The following is a 14,109-nucleotide window of genomic DNA, read 5'->3' on the forward strand; positions in this document are numbered from 1 at the left end:
GCCAACGGTGCTGCTCTCAGCACTTGGTGCTGGCGCGCGGCTCCTCTCCCGGCGTGTTCTGGGCCGGTCGTAGGGCGTCTGGGCCCGACATTGCACCCGGGTGCGGCGTCGTGTGTGATCGGGCCCAGATGGCCTGGAGCTGCTGCTGCCCTCAAGCACTGGGGAGTCGTGGGATGGCCCCAATGCCGCCTGGCTACCGGTGCTGGGGCTGCTGCTCTCCGGTACTGGGGAGCCGTGGGACGTCCCCAGTGCTGCCTGGCCGATGGTGCTGCTCTCAGCACTTGGTGCTGGCACGCGGCTCCTCTCCCGGCGTGTTCTGGGCCGGTCGTAGGGCGTCTGGGCCCGACATTGCACCCGGGTGCGGCGTCGTGTGTGATCGGGCCCAGATGGCCTGGAGCTGCTGCTGCCCTCAAGCACTGGGGAGTCGTGGGATGGCCCCAATGCCGCCTGGCTACCGGTGCTGGGGCTGCTGTTCTCCGGTACTGGGGAGCCGTGGAACGCCCCCAGCGCTGCCTGGCCAATGGTGCTGCTCTCAGCACTTGGTGCTGGCGCGCGGCTCCTCTCTCGGCGTGTTCTGGGCCGGTCGTAGGGCGTCTGGGCCCGACATTGCACCCGGGTGCGGCGTCGTGTGTGATCGGGCCCAGATGGCCTGGAGCTGCTGCTGCCCTCAAGCACCGGGGAGTCGTGGGATGGCCCCAATGCCGCCTGGCTATCGGTGCTGGGGCTGCTGTTCTCCGGTACTGGGGAGCCGTGGAATGCCCCCAGCGCTGCCTGGCCGATGGTGCTGCTCTCAGCACTTTGTGCTGGCGCGCGGCTCCTCTCTCGGCGTGTTCTGGGCCGGTCGTAGGGCGTCTGGGCCCGACGTTGCACCCGGGTGCGGCGTCGTGTGTGGTCGGGCCCAGATGGCCTGGAGCTGCTGCTGCCCTCAAGCACTTGGGAGTCGTGGGATGGCCCCAATGCCACCTGGCTACTGGTGCTGGGGCTGCTGCTCTCCAGTACTGGGGAACCGTGGGACGTCCCCAGCGCTTCCTGGCCAGGGGTGCTACTCTCAGCACTTTGTGGTGGCGCATGGCTCCTCTCTCGGCGTGTTCTGGGCCAGCTGTAGGGCGTCTGAGCCCGACGTTGCACCCGGGACCGGTGGTGTGTGTGGTCGGGCCCAGATGGCCTGGAGCTGCTGCTGCCCTCAAGCACTTGGGAGTCGTGGGGCGGCCCCAGTACCGCCTGGCTACCAATGCTGGAGCTGCTGCTCTCTGGTGCTGGCGAGCCGTGGGATGACTGGTAGCCACCAGTGCCAGAGCCATCAATCTCTGAGCTGTCACTGGAGTCTGTAAGGGGAAGCAGAAAGGTCACGGGAACAGAAGCCACTGTGGAGAGGCCAGAGAGGTAGCCACAGCCCTTCTGGAGCAGAGGGGCTCTGCCAATCGCAGCCTAGGCACTTCCTGCCAGGCCTTGCCTGGGCCCTGGCCCCAGCCCAGGGGCATGAAGGTGCTTTGCCTCTTACTGATGCCCTGGCCAGCACAGTTCTCACACTCCCAGCTGGTCCTGCTGGTCCTCAAGTTGGAGCAGCGCCGGTGGGTGCCCTCGGCAGCGCAGGAACTGCACAGGAGCAGTTCCCAGGGCCTGGGGAAGAAAAAGGATTCATGGAGGACAAAGTGATGGCAGCACAGGATTGTGTGGCAGTTCCTGTTCTCAGTCGAAGGTGCTCTTGATGCTCTTTGAGCTCTTGGTGACACAGAGATCCTGTGCAGAGCCCAGGGTGCCGCTTTGGCAACTTACCCCTCTTCCTCTGCCTGCTCCCTGCCTCCGGGACAAAGGCACTCACGGGCATCGCAGCGGCTGTGCCTTTCAATTAGTGTTTCGTCTAGCGGCCCGTTGTCCCATGATGGCAATCTGATGGAGAAAGGGAAATCGCTGAGCCCCTGCTGCCCCAGCATAAGGCTGGTGCAGGGCAGCCCTGCTCCTCCCCCCTGCCCGGTTTACAGCTCCTCCATGAAGCTCAAGTCCAGGCAGATGGGACAGCGGAGGGCCAGGACTGCAGGGGCTTGCAGCCTCCTGTCTTGTGAGCCGGGCAGGACACCAACCTCAAGGGGATTCGAATGCCCATGGTGAGCATGTCCAGGATAAAGTCATGCTTGTCTCTGCAGACGGGGCAGTTGAAAGAAAAACCTGTGTACAGAGCCTGGCCCTGCAGCAGGAAACAAAAGGGAGCAGGATTTAGGCCCTGGTGCTGCCCAGCACATGCCGTGTCCCAGGGCCGAGGGAACGGCTCCTACCTGGATGCAGCCCCTGTGGAACCAGGCGTGTTTGCAGGCGGGGCACACCATGGTGTGGTAGGACTTTCTGTCCTCCACAGGCTCCAGGCAGATGAGACATTCAGTGTTCTTCTCCGGAGCCGCCTCCACCTCCTGCTCTGGGCGGTGCTCCCTGCAGAAGGACCTGGGGGGAAGAGAGAAGGGATGGGTGAGGTGAGAAATGCTGGGTCCTTCCCCACGTGGGGGCGAGGAGGGGAGAGGATGTACCTGTGCGAAGAAAAGTACTGGGTGACGCATTCACCCTCCATGGCACAGGGCAGATGGAAGCTGCGGTCACAGCCCTCCCGACAGCAGGTGATGGCGGCCCCGTTCTTACCACAGACGAAGCATTTCTAGAAAGAGCAGAACAGCCCCCATCAGAGGCAGCCTCAGGGCCTCCCCAGCCAGCCCCACGCCTCCGGACAGGGTGCAGGATGTGGCTGCTGCTGGGCCACAGCCCACAGACCTGCCCGGCACACGAGGCTCCTGGGCTGGAGCCTTGTGGAGCTGCTTGGAGCAAGGCTTTTGTCCCAGAGCTGCTTGGAGGGGCTGGGATTTCTTTCCTGGGCTCTGGGCTAAGGTCCCCCAAACCACTCCTGACACAAATCTCCCTGATCTTGTCAGGTCCTCACCTTCTGCGCTGCCCGCTTGACTATGCGGGGAAAGTCCTCAGGGAGAATTGCCAGAAGCCCTGATTGCTCGTCCTGCCAGTGAAAAAGCTCACTGGCAAAAATCTGCAGAAGAGAAGAGAAGAGGAGCTGATGAGGAGAGTGTGGCCGGGAGTGCCTGTCAGCGAGCTGGAGGGAGCCCTGGGGCACTCACCACGCAAAACAGATGGGCACAGAGCACTTCCTTCTCGATTTTCTCCCCACAGAGATCTGGGTCAGCCTGTGCCCGGCCACAGAGCATGCACACTGGAGGGGATAGAGCAAATGCCGACGGGAATGAGCACCTCTGCAGGGCCGGGGGAAACGTCCCTGAGGGATTGTCCCCAGGGGCCTGCTCTGTCCCTGAGGGGCTGAGGGCAAGGGCTGGGGGCTGTGGTGAGGAAGGGACATCGCAGGCACTGCCTCCCCCTGCCACCATGCTCAGCCCCACACTGACCGCCCCGACAGCCCCTCTGCTGTGCTGCAGGAGAGAAACTTTGCTTACCCTGCTCCATCGAGTCAGGGGCCTCCTCCTCTTCCCTCTCAGACATGGCGCACGACCACAGTGAGCGTTGGGAGTGTCCCTGTCCCAGCAGCACTGGGGTGTCTCTCCCAGATGCTCCTCGGCGGACTCTGAGGGAGAAGCGGGGCGCGGGTCAGCTCTCAGCGCCGCCCCAGTGCCCCGAGGTGTGGCACCCCCCTTTTCCCTGGCAGCCCCCCACAAGCCCCATCCCTCCCCTGCCCTCTCCTCACCTCCCAGGTCGCACTGACGCACGGCTTGAGCCCAGCGATCCTTTTTATAGGCTTGTCCCCATGGGTCACAGTGGCCATTGTGACATCAGCAACCCCATATATGGGCAGAGACACGTTTGGTGGGTCACAGTGGACACGGTGACATCGGCACCCCCATATATGGGCAGGGACACCCTTAGTGGGTCACCGTGGCCACGGTGACATCAGCATCCCCATGTACGGGCAGGGACATGTTTGGCAGTCACAGTGGACCCAGTGACATCAGCACCCCCATATATGGGCAGGGACACACTTGGCAGGTCACCATGGCATCCTCAGCCTGCTGCCCACCCCCTCTGAGGTTGGTGGCACCCATGCCACTGGGGCGGCTGGTCCTGTGGCAAGTGCACAACCAAACGCCAGGTCCGGTGGGGGATCCTGGGCTCGCCCATCTTACCTGTCCCAAGGGGCACCCCCCATGTCCCCATGCCACACACTGTCCCCACATCCCCATAACACCCACGGTCCCCGTGACCCATGCTGTCCCACTGCCCCACCTTCAGCACCAGCCCGGTGCCCACAGCCACCTCCCCTGGCACCACCACTCTCCCCAGTGTCCATAGTAGGTTAGCCATAGTAGGCCTAAGAGTTGTCTGTTTAAGCTAAGGCCGTTTGAGCTGTGGGAACAAGGCATTTTGAGCTGTGGGAACAAAGAAGCAAGCTCACATAAACAGAGGATGTAGAACCATGGCGACAGAAGATAACGGGCATTTTATGACCCAACAGAATGGGTCTGGGCCCCTGGCACCAGAAGATAACGGACATTTATGACCCAAAAGAATGAGTCCAGACCCAAGGGTGCGCATCTCATTTCAGTTAAGGTGGATGACGGGGGATTTAGTCAGAAGGATCTGGTTTTCAGGGGACGGGCGATGTCGAAATTGGGGAAAGGGTGACGAGGAAGAGTACTGGCCTTCCTCTTGAAGATCCCCGAAGACCACCACCAGGAGACAACATGCAGGTGCAAGAGTGACATAATTGTTTTAGAACTGCTGACACATCTTTTTGAACTAACCACACCTTTGTAGTAAATATGTATGTTTGTGTTGTGTAACCTCATGAATATGTATGAGATACCTGCATTTAAGTCATAAACTAAGGGGCTTGGGTGTGCACGCTTAGGCGGAGGAATCCCCCGTGCACCCAGCTCTGCAACAAAGAATGCCTGCCTTCTAATACTCTAACTTTGAGTCTTAGAGAGTTTTCTTCAACCGGCTTTTTCGGTATCAGTTTTGGCGACCCAGATGGGACTCTGCTTCTGAAGCTCGACAGATCCTGGGATCACGGAACCTCAGCCGGCACCGGGGATTTCTCGGAGAGGGACCCTGATCCCTGGACTGAAGGGCCAGAAGTAAGAACTTCAAATTGTAAGTAAAGGCATTCTTTTCTTGATTTTGGAAATTTTTGGTTCCCTGCTTATAAGTTGCAGGTGCATAGCTGTGCAGGATAAGCATGGGAAAGTACCCACAAAAAAGGGATATGGCTCCCTAGCATATGCTTTGGTTTGGTGTATTTGGTAACTTTGTACAAAACATACCTTTGTTTGCCTAATAGGCAGGCAGCTGCCGCGGAACAACTGTTTTGAGCTCTCAAACCTGTATGATTGAGTGAGTTGTGTGTGTGAGATTGTGAGACGTACGATTATGTACGAAGCGAGTGCGGAGTCCGGATCCGCGGTTCTGTTATCCCGCGAGGGGTGCAACCGGAGAAGGACGAAGTGACTGATAAATAACTGCTTTAAACATTGTATCCCTTACACACGTATATTTTTGCTGCTATTGTGTACACATATTTTTTTTTCCTCGCTGCTATTTTGCTTTATATACTTCATATATATATATATATATATATATATAATGGGGGCTGGGAGTTCTACGGGTGGAATATTAAAGAAGTCACCTTTAAGGTGTATATTACAGCATTGGAAACAAATTGGAGGCTGTCCTGGAGGGTCTCCTAAAAAGGAAGATTTAATAAAATACTGTAATCGGTGGTGGCCTTTATATAGGCTAGACGAGGGAGAAAAGTGGCCAGTGAATGGGACTTTAAATTATGATACCTTGTTGCAATTGATGCTTTTTCTAAGGAGGGAAGGAAAGTGGGACGAAGTAATGTATGCTGATATGTTTTTCATGTTACGGCAACATCCAGAGTGACAGAAAAAGTGTGGGATGAATCAAGCCTCAGCAGATCCTCTTGTTCTGGCATTAGAAAAAGATAAAAAGGGCAAGACGGCATTAAAGAGGTGCTGCTCCGTGTGCAGCATAGGGCAGAGGTGTTTAAAACTGACTCGGGAGGAGATAGAAGAAGATTTAGAGCTGTTAACTGCACCAAGGTTACGGATAATGGGCAGGTGAGATGAATTAAGGCAGGAAGAAGATGATGATAATGAGGGAGCAGGGATGGTGGACATGGAAGTGGGGAGCTCTACACCCATTTCAGAAAGAACTCGGAGTAGGCAGACACCGGGGTTGCAAGTCCCCTTACGGCAAGCGGTTGGAAATGATAGTCTGTTTTTTGTAAAAGTTCCATTCTCAATTGCCGATTTGAATAATTGGAAGGTGGCTGCCGGAAGTTATAGGGATGATCCGGAAAAGGTCGCAAGTGCATTTGAAATGATGGTTAAAACTCAAAATCCAGATTGGCAGGACATAGAAGCAATACTACAAGTATTGTTTGACAACACTGAACGAGACATGATCCGGAGGGTGGTGCGAACGCATCTGTGCCTCAGATGCATTACAAGGGCAAGTGGAACAGCACTTCCCCTCAGTTGATCCAAATTGGAACCCCAATAATCCAGACGATAGGGAAATGATCGGGCGCTACCAAAAATTAGTCCTATTGGGGATACAGAATGCAACTCCAAAGGCTGTTAACTGTTCTAAATTGTACGAAATTAAACGAAATAGAGATGAGTCCCCAACTAAGTTTTTGAATCGGCTAAAAGAGGCAGCCAGAAAGTACACCACTTTAGATATTGAATCAGAGGAAGGAACAGGACAGCTAGCCTCTTTATTTATGGGGCAGGCATCGGGCGACATCAGGCGGAAGTTACAAAAACTGCAGGGGGCAGAGGCTAGAGATTTAGCAAAAATGCTGGATGTTGCCTGGATGCCATATCGAAACAGGGAAGAGGAGAAAAAGAGGACTAATGCTAAGTTGGTAACTGTTCAAAAAAATCGAGGAACTTTCGGAAGTGTGAGAGGTGGAATGAGAGGCAAAGGAAAAGGTCGGGGATCACTGAACCCGACTGTGGGTCAGAACCAGTGTGTTTACTGTAAGAAGGAAGGACACTGGAAAAGGGAATGCCAGCTTTAACAGGAAATAAGGAGGTGGCACCAATTATAGCATTAGAGGACTGAAGGGGACCGGAGCACTCTTCCCCAGCAGAGCCTCTGGTTACAATTGAGCTGGGAAACGAGGAAGTGGAGTGCTTGGTGGACACAGGGGCAACCTTTTCAGTTTTGAATACAAAGAAACAAGAGTTAGGAGCTAATATGATAAAAGTTATTGGTGCAATGGGAAAAGCAGAACAGAGACCATTTTTCAAGCCACTAAAATTTAAAATTAGAAAACAATGGGTAACTCATGAATTCCTTTACCTACCAGGAGCTCCAAAGCCTCTAATAGGTTGAGATCTGTTAGAAAAACTAGAAGCCCAAATCAAATTTAAGGATGGAGATGTAGAAGTATTGATACCAGAATCTAAATATGTCCAGGCTTCAATATTCTTGTTACAGGAGGACAAATTGGATAAAGAAGAAATTCCTAGAGAGATAGAAGAAGCAGTAATCCCTCTTGTTTGGGCTGGAGAGGTACCGGGGAAGTCCCAGAAAGCTGAACCTGTGAAAATAGATATAAAACCAGATTTGACACTGGTAAGATTGAAACAGTACCCCTTAAAAATTGAGGCTAGATTGGGATTGTTACCTCTCATACAAAAATTTTTAAAATATGGTTTAATAAGAGAATGTGAATCCAAATATAATACCCCTATATTGCCAGTAAAGAAATCATATAGAAAAACATATAGGATGATTCAGGACTTAAGAGCCATCAATCGAGTAGTACCGGATATCCATCCAGTTGTAGCAAATCCTTATACTTTGCTAACCACACTGACTGATAAACAAGGATGGTTTACTGTACTAGATTTAAAAGATGCCTTTTTCTGTATCCCCATGGCCCCAGAAAGCCAAGACCTATTTGCTTTGAATGGGAAAATCCAGAAACAGGAAGACTCAGTACACCTGGACTGTGCTCCCACAAGGATTTAAGAACAGCCCGACGATTTTTGGAAACCAGCTCGCTAAAGAACTTGAGGTTTGGTGATTAGAGAATCGAGAGGGTATTGTTCTTCAGTATGTGGATGATATCTTATTAGCAGGAGACACCAAAGAAGAATGTTTCCGGTTAACAATTAGCCTTCTGAATTTCTTAGGGATGAGTGGCTATCGAGTGTCATGAGAAAAAGCCAAAATTACCCAAGAGACTGTAATGTATCTGGGTTTTGAGATTTTCAAGGGACACCGGCAGCTGTCAGCCAAAAGGAAGGAAGCCATCTGCCAGCTTCCAGAACCCAGAACTCTCTGAGAACTGCGAACTTTCCTTGAAATGACTGATTGGTGCCGTTTATGGATTGACAATTATGGACTGATGGTAAAACCATTGTTATGAGATATTGAAAGCTTCTGCTGATTCCTGTTTAACGTGGACCAAAGACGGGAGAAAGTCCTTCAAGGAACTGAAAAAATCACTGTTAAAGGCACCAGCATTGGCGTTGCTGAATATTGAAAAGCCTTTCGAACTGTTTGTCCATGAGAAGAAGGGAATAGCCTTGGGGGTGTTAGCACAATTTCTCGGGCCCTTTTGTCGAGCAGTTGCATATTTTTCCAAGCAACTAGATACTGCAAGTCAGGGGTGGCCAGGATGCCTGAGGGCAGTGGCAGCAACAGTAATGTTAATACAAGAGGCCCGGAAATTCACCCTAGGGCAACAAATAACCGTATATGTGCCCCACATGGTAATTACAGGTTTAGAACAGAAGGGAAATCATTGGTTGTCTCCAAGCTGAATGCTCAAATATCAGGCTGTCCTGCTAGATCAAGATGACACTAAATTAAAAACAATGGCTGTATTGAATCCTGCAACTTTCTTGTCTGCTGAACTAAATGAGGAAGAAGATTTAGAGCACGACTGTCTACGAACCATTGAAGAAGTATATGCCAGCAGAACAGACTTAAAAGATACACCTCTACCAGACCCCGATTTAGAACTCTATACAGATGGAAGCAGCTTTGTTATGAATGGACAGCGTGTGTCCGGATACGCGGTGACTACTGTGACTGATGTCATAGAAGCTGAACTACTGTCACCAAACGTATCTGCTCAAAAAGCTGAATTAATCGCATTGACTAGAGCATTAGAATTGAGCAAAGAGAAGAAAGTGAATATTTGGACTGATTCAAAGTATGAGTTTGGAGTAATTCATGCCCATGGGGCTATATGGAAAGAACGAGGGCTTCTAACCTCACAAGGAACAGCAATCAAACACAAAGAAGAAGTCCTAAAACTTCTCGAAAGTGTACAATTACCTACAGAAGTTGCTGTAATGTATTGAAGGCCCATCAAGCAGGGGACAGCAAACAACAGTGTGGGAATAGGCTGGCTGATGAGGCTGCTAAATGGGCTGCACGAAAAGGCATCTCAACAGAGGTTCAGGCATTAGTTCCAGAACGTCAGTTAAATTTACCTTGTGGCAACTGAGGCACGGACTCCCGAAGAAATCCAGACAGAAAGAGAGAGAGAAAGAGAGAGTTTATTGTTACAACAGTACATACTTATGCTCTCGGATGCTGTCGGTAAAGCTCTTACTTCATAGTTAACAAATCAGCAATTAGACAGCTATCAACCTTTTCTCCTATCAGCATAAGACCACTCTAACACGCGCTGTGCAGACCAATCACCCTCTCGTTCACGCGCTGTTCTCGCGGTAACATCTTCTCGCAGTTCAGTACTTTTCCACAGTTCAGTGTTGCAGCTGTCCGTTGTTTTTCCCTGCCACCTTGGCATAGCTCAACAGCCTCTTCTTTTTCTTCCAAGGCCTGTTTTTCATCAAATCCTAGCACTTTCTCACAGGCTGTGCAAGGCTGACATGCCAATGCCTCCCACATCTCCCTTTTCTTTGTTTTGCAGCTGCACCTGCAAGACTTGTTTCAAGACTTTATCAATTAAGGGTTAAGCAAAGTTGAAAAAACACAGCATACTTAAAATAGTTTCACAGAAGGCTAGAAACAATACAGCAGTTACAGTTACTAGTTAAAAAGAGTAGGCTAATTTCATTACCCATAACTGAGGGATATGACTAAATACTACAAAAGTAAAAAATAAGGAAAATACAGAATAGCACACTTACTTAATGGGGTACTAACATTCAGATCCACAATTGCTGGGGAACCCTGGATGCAGTGGGAATTTAGAGTACCCTTCCTCGCAAACCGGAAATCCTACGCAATGCGTCCATCCGTCGATGAGGCATCCAAAGTCACTGCAAGCAGGTCCAGCCTCTAAATCATCAGGCCAAAATAACTGGCAATTTTCTTTGAGCGGAAACATCTGATTTCATCCTCCTGTTGGGTTCCACCCAGAGCCTGCCCACCACTCAGGGGGGAAAACCAAGGGAGTTTCTAATAAGGTTAAACACTTGAATTCTTAATTCTTAATATTGCTAAACAAGGAAAGTCAAATACACACATTCTTATAGCATTTCATCCTACATTTTGTCTAAGCTACATCTTCCACTGGTGACTAATAAGCTTATATATTTCATTAAGTAATTGCAATTACTGTTAACATTTTCTCTGAAAAGAATTGGCAACGGCAGTGTATTTTGTCCCGTTGCAGCAGCAAGCATTACCCATACATTCTGCTTAAATGATCAGTCGAAGAGACTGCAAACTGTCAGCACAGGGGCATCCACAGCCAGCTCCTGGGTGTCCACCAAAGGCTTCCTCTCATGCCACAGGTATGGTCGCACACAACTTGCCATTAACCACCGGGGAGCGTGACCTGTGGAGACACAAGCATAACCTCTTCCCCAGGTTATTAAAGGATATGGTCCTTCCCAGTTACACTTTCCAGGTTTTTTGCTAACACTTGAGCCTTGCCCTGGACTTGTTGTTGGTCTGGTATCTGTGACGAGAAGTGCTGCAATATTGGTGGCACCTGTGAGACAGGGGAAATGTTTAAAAAGCTCATGACATATAATGCCTTATTTAGCCTTTCGTGAGGTGTAGATTGATACCCTCCATGTCCCCCTTTTTGTTGTTGTAATAGGCGCTTTAGCGTGCCATGCGTACGCTCCACAATGGCCTGTCCGGTCGGTGAGTGGGGAATGCCGGTCAAATGCTTGACTCCCCACTGTTGAAAGAAAGAAGAAAGAGAAGCAGAAACATAAGCAGGTCCATTGTCTGTCTTAATCTGTCGTGGCACACCCAAGGAAGCAAACGCAGCTAAAAAGTGTCTTCACACATCGCGTGCTATTTCACCTGTGTGGCAGGATGCAGACACTGCTCCAGAAAAGGTATCAACAGACATATGTACTCATTTTAACTTTCCAAATGCGTGACAGGCTGTGTACTAAAATCTGTCCAGAGTAGTCACAGATTGCTGTCTGGAATTCTAAAGACACTTGTGTTAGCCATGTAACATGTGCATAGTGACTGGAACAATGATACACACAGGCTCCTGACCAGCAAGTCATAGTAGGCGCTGCTACCTTTCATGATCAGTTTGGCAAACATTTCTGGACGAGTAGTGACCGTCTTGTGCATTTGGTGTGACAAAAAAATCCATTCAACAATAACAAGATGGTCACTAAGTGTTTCATCCCATTGAAACAGCAGAGCATAGGGCTGCCCTGAAGGATTAAATAATATCAGTTGATACGAATGGCCGGGCACACATGGCGATGCTTGTCTTTCTGAAATGGAGTTAGCTACCCGGTGGAGATCTTGTTTCACTTTCTCTGTAAGTACTGTGGGTGATGTCAGTGAAGGATCTCTTCGCAAAATATCAAACAAGCTATGCTGATCATCATTAGTTAGACCCAACAATGGCCGTATCCAATTTATAGCTCCGAACAGTTTCTGTAAATCATTTAAAGTCTTAACATCAGTTTTACGTTCAACCTGTTGCGGGACAATAGTCTGTTCACAAATTCTCCACCACAGGTACTGCCACAGTGATGATCTCTGTACCTTTTCAGGTGCTATTTTTCACCCCATTTGAGATACTGAGTCTTTGGTTAAAGCAAGAGCCTTTTCCATCATCTCCTGTGTTTCTGCTGCTATAAGGAGGTCATCCATATAATGATATATAACAGCCTGGGGGACCTGCATTCTAACAGGGCTCAAAGCCTTTGCAACAAACCACTGACACATCGTGGGACTCTTTTTCATGCCTTGTGGCAAAACAACCCAGTGGTACCGTCTTGCAGGTTCACTGACATTAATACTGAGAACAGAAAAGGCAAATTTAGGTGCATCATCTGGATGCAAGGGAATGGTAAAAAACCAATCCTTTAGATCAATTATTACAAGATGCCAGTTTTGGGGAATCATTGTTGGGGAGGGCATTCCTGGCTGTAACGTACCCATATCCTCACAACTTTTCGATTAGCAAGGGCCACTGACCCACCCACACAGGTGATTCTCTTTTCCAGGTTAGTTTCAGGGTGGGTTTAGGGGTGGGTTGCGTTGCAGTGGCGATTAAGACAAATTTGATCCAATTTGAGTTCCCCATCGAGCCATACAGTCACGACCCCATAATGTAATAGGGGTTTCTAATGGACGAATAGTTGCTACCCAGTTTACTGGGCCCCTTACATGAATGAGATCTTTGCTTTGAAATATTACAACAATTCAAGACAACAATTAACACAGAATTACTGCATCCCGCTAGAGGAGATATTTCCCATTTTTTTTCCCATTTCCATAATGTAACATCTTTAGGCAAGAGACTCTACTTCCAGTTAAGATTTAAAGGGAAGTGTGGTTGCAGTTGAAAATACTCAGAATGGACTTTAGAGAACAAGCAACAAGCGGTCTATTGCAGGATGGATAACATATCTACTGATGGATCTCCAGGTGGAGAGTTATGCACAAATTGATATTACACCGAATCTATGGATACTCATATCATTTTCTTTTTTTCTACCAGTTTCATATTTAAAGGGTTGTGGAACCATGCGTTAGCCTGTGAAAAGTTGATTGCCAGTGAAGGTTTCTCAACTTCCAAGAGCATAGAGATGAATGGGTAATTTGAGAGCTCCTTGAATCTTGCTCTATGAAAACTTTCTCTTTCACCACAAACAATGGTGAAATTTAAATTCTTTCAGATTTGCACAAAAAAAAAAAGAAAAAACAGTGTATTCCTGCAGGCAGTGTGTTGCATACTGGGAAAAAGAGGTTGCAGTTAGTTATGATGAGTAGTGTGTTGCTAAGGTCACTTAAGCTGCATTCCTTTTCCAGTGCTTTTCCATGCCCTCTGTTTTCAAGCCTTGCAGCTGTGCTGTCCCTGAGGACACTTGTCTGTCTGCGATGCAGCTGCGAGGCTGGGGCAGAGGCAGTGCTGTGCAGGTGGCAGGGAGTCAGCCTGGCACAGGCACCCTGAGCTCTAGATGTCCCTAACTCGGCAGGAGGTTGTTGGGCTGCAGGTGGCTTTGAGACATCTGCCTGAACGAACACATACGGGAATAAACGGACAGGTACAAGCTGCAGGCAGACACATTACCCAGAGCCTGCGGGGTGGCTGTGTCGTCATGCGTGTTACTGTGGTTGCTCTGCCAGCTGGCACCTCTTCCATGCCAGACACGCTGTGCCTTTGCTTAGAGGTTTGCACATCAGTGCTGTGGCCCTGGCAGGTCTGATTCTCAGTGCTGTGATGGGAAGGGTCAATGTTGTTATCTGGAGGCTTGTTGGTACAGAAGAATTTAATACCTGGCATGGAAGGGAGGAAGCATTGCAGGGAAACAAGGACAGGCAGGCTGAGTCCTTCCACCGGCATCCTGCTACCTCTTAGCACTGTTCTTCTCATGACTCTGTTGGAGAGGCGAGGCTAGGGGATAACTTTGAGCCATCAGATATTTCTGCACCCAGCCAGAGGTACAAGATCTTTTGGGGTGTACCTGCTTTTTCATCTTTCACTTGCTGCTTAGATATAGTTTAACACTTTGACCTATCCTCAGACAGCATGGATATAGAAAACTAAAGAGGAAATGCCCTGTGGTCCCTAGCTCCCCATGCTTGTGAAATAATCTGTTCCTTTGGAGGGACTGAGAAATTATTTAACAATATTACTATTTAGGGTTAAAATTA

General features: G+C 49.7%; 1 pseudogene; it reads left to right on the forward strand.

Moving 5' to 3' along the window:
• Positions 1–6,544: 6,544 nt before the first annotated feature.
• LOC141927775 (uncharacterized) lies at positions 6,545–8,326 on the forward strand (annotated as a pseudogene).
• The last annotated feature ends 5,783 nt before the right edge of the window (positions 8,327–14,109 follow it).

Source organism: Strix aluco, chromosome 10 (genome assembly GCF_031877795.1).
Source record: "Strix aluco isolate bStrAlu1 chromosome 10, bStrAlu1.hap1, whole genome shotgun sequence".
In the NCBI taxonomy this organism is placed as follows: domain Eukaryota; kingdom Metazoa; phylum Chordata; class Aves; order Strigiformes; family Strigidae; genus Strix; species Strix aluco.